Source organism: Delphinapterus leucas, chromosome 17, assembly GCF_059928025.1.
Source record: "Delphinapterus leucas isolate spDelLeu-1000000601 "Yukka" chromosome 17, BTC_Dleu_Yukka2, whole genome shotgun sequence".
Lineage (NCBI taxonomy): Eukaryota > Metazoa > Chordata > Mammalia > Artiodactyla > Monodontidae > Delphinapterus > Delphinapterus leucas.
The window spans coordinates 9,776,540-9,779,648 of record NC_143145.1 but is presented as its reverse complement, the minus strand read 5'-3'; the positions used below and the strand labels follow the sequence as shown (position 1 = coordinate 9,779,648).

General features: G+C 41.4%; 1 non-coding gene across 1 annotated transcript; it reads left to right on the top strand.

Moving 5' to 3' along the window:
• The first annotated feature begins 2,402 nt into the window (after positions 1–2,402).
• On the top strand, positions 2,403–2,509 carry LOC115804053 (U6 spliceosomal RNA). Its single transcript, XR_004024897.1, has one exon. It is a non-coding gene; the product is annotated as a U6 spliceosomal RNA (small nuclear RNA).
• Positions 2,510–3,109: the final 600 nt, after the last annotated feature.

The window sequence follows — 3,109 nt, the reverse complement described above, 5'->3', positions numbered from 1 at the left end:
AAGTCTACTAAACCCCTTTGGTATCTTCCTGTTGCTCCTATGGTTAGGATAGGTATTCCCAGAATGGACTTCAGGACCTCCCTTGACCCAGCCCCTGTCTGTCTCTCCACTTTCACCTGGCCCCAAGTGTCAGCTTTGATCACATTCTCTAAACGCCTTCTCCTCACTGCCAATGGGCTTCTGCCCACCATCATCGTTGTTTGTGTTCTCCTTGTTCCTCTGGTCACCTCAGTCATGCCTCTTCGTCCTTAATATCTCACTTCATTGTTATATCCTCAGAGAATCCCTCCCCAATGTCCTGATTTGGTCAACAGCACATATCACAGGCTCTGAAAAGTGGCATAACTTTTGCTTGGTTGTGCTTTGCTTTTCATATTTGCCATTTTTCATTTACTTGGCAGTTACTTGATTAATGTCTGTTTTTCCTGCCAGACCATTTAGACCCTATGAAGACAGACTGTGTTTTTTACTTTTTTTTTTCGGCTCACCGTTGTGGCCCCAGAGTGCAGTATTGAATTGAGTCAGATCCAATGTAAACACTTAGTACGTTTCAGCTGCTATTTATTATTAATATTTTTTTAGTGGATTCAGTGTATGTACTTCTGGTGAACTGCTCGGTGCTCAGTCAGTTGCCCTTTTCCTGACTTTGGCTTCTCCAAGTCCTATAGTAGCAAAGCCTGTCTGCAGCCTCCATCACTGAATCCTACTGCTGCCTCCTCTGGGGACAAAAACCAGGCTTCAGCCTAGCCTCCAAGGACCCTCAGGGGTGAGGACTGAGGTAGCAACAGAGCCTAGGTTTGACCCCACCAGACCCAAGAGGCTCTGGCTTTCCAAGGGGCTTGCAAAAAAAAAAAAAAAAAAAAGCCGTGTAACATAGCCAAACACCATGGTGCAATTGACACCTCATGGGGTGAACTTGGACCAGCGAGATACAGGAGGCAGGAAGGAGCTGGCAGATGAATTGCTTCCCTTCTTCCCCCTGAGACAGTGAAGCATGTAGCCCCATTTGGCTTTTCCAGGGAAATCCTCCTGACCAATCCACCCTCTCCCTTTACATTCCTCTGAAACTTGGACCAGTTTAGTAATGCCCATCACGTATTTGTTTTCCCTGCTTCCCTCTCTCTTCCCTTTTGCCCCTCTCTCCCGTGCCCTGGCACTACACCCCTGTGAAAAATATTAGCTAAGATTTGCCTCAGACTGTTTTCTAGTTAACCCACACTTAGATAATTTTCCTTCTTGTTTTCAATATCATTGTAGTCTTCATTAGGGGCATCAACTGGATGACATTGGACCCCGTTCATACATTTATTAGCTTAATATTTATTGCGTTCATACAAGGCAATAGGCTTTATTTTGGGTCTCTTAGGTATGAGAATGCAGAGAAAGTTATTCCTGAGCTTCAGAGGCCACTTCTAAGGTGGAAGAAGGGGAAGCAGACGTGCAAATTAGCTATCAAGAGATTATAGTAAGGGTTCTTTGAGAAAATAATCATTAATTTTGCCCAAAACTGTCAGGAGGGTTTCCTCAGGGGACAGGAACATATGAGGTGAGTCCTAAAGGACGAGGAGTGATCTTTCCAGCAGACAAGGTGGGTCAGAGAGGGAGAAAGGCAGGAGGTGGAGGGAGGAACAGGCACACAAAAGCAGAGGTGAGGGAGATCACGGTACATCGTGGGGAAAACTGCAAGAATTTGTTAGGATAAAAGGAAGCTGGGGAGGACGATGGGGTCAGAGCTACAAAGAAACATTGACGTTACATTGTGGTTGGGCAAACACATTTCTGAGAAACACAGTGAAGAAACATCAGAATAAAGTGAAGAACACGATTTAGGGATCTGGTATCAACTAATTTTGTTCCTTTATTTCCTGCTTGGTTTTGTAGCGGGATTTCAGGCACGCTGAGCTGCCCAAGTTCAGAAATATGAAGAATGAGAGTTGATATAATCATAGAACATGACATTTTTAGATGAGGCTGCTTGTCCTTTGAAACTCAGAGAGTGAACTGGCAAATCTAGCCTGGTTGATCCCCTGAAACAGATTTGTTTTTGAGGTTTCTTTCTATAAGCAGAATTATTTTCAGTAATAATCATGAAATGGGATGAATATATTTCATGTATGAACCAAAATTTGTATTTGCCAAATTAAAATTTTACTGCTTGAATTTCACATTCTGTTTCACTTTTAAATTGAAATAAACACTCTAAGAGCACATAGAATGACAGAATTGAAGTGACTCTAGCTTTTTTTCTTCATCTTTACCATCACTGTTTATTTCTCACCTGTTGGTTAAATATAGGAATATGTACTATATCCACAGGGGTTGGATATATGAACTATACCTGCACCCGAAGTAAGCTGAGATGATTCTAAATCCTTGCAAATTTACTTGCAAAAGCAAAGTGTGTGCTGGCTTTGGCAGCACATATACTAAAATTGGAATGATACAGAGAAGATTAGCATGGCCCTTGCGCAAGGATGACATGCAAATTCGTGAAGCATTCTATGTTTTTACCTACATATAAAAGAATGAAATTAGAACACTCCCTAACACCATACACAAAAATAAACTCAAAATGGATTCAAGACCTAAATGGAAGGCCAGACACTATAAAACTCTTAGAGGAAATCATAGGCAGAACACCCTATGACACACATCACAGCAAGATCCTTTTTGACCCACCTCCTAGAGAAATGGAAATAAAATAAAAAATAAACAAATGGGACCTAATGAAACTTAAAAGCTTTTGCACAGCAAAGGAAACCATAAACAAGATGAAAAGACAACCCTCAGAATGGGAGAAAATATTTGCAATTGAAGCAACTGACAAAGGATTAATCTCCAAAATACTCAAGTAGCTCATGCAGCTCAATATCAAAAAAAACAAACAACCCAATCCAAAAATGGGCAGAAGAACTAAACAGAGATTTCTCCAAAGAAGACGTACAGATGGCCAAGGAGCAAATGAAAGGATGCTCAACATCACTAATCATTAGAGAAATGCAAATCAAAACTACAATGAGGTACCACCTCACACTGGTCAGAATGGACATCATCAAAAAATCTAGAAACAATAAGTTATGGAGAGGGTGTGGAGAAAAGGGAACCCTCT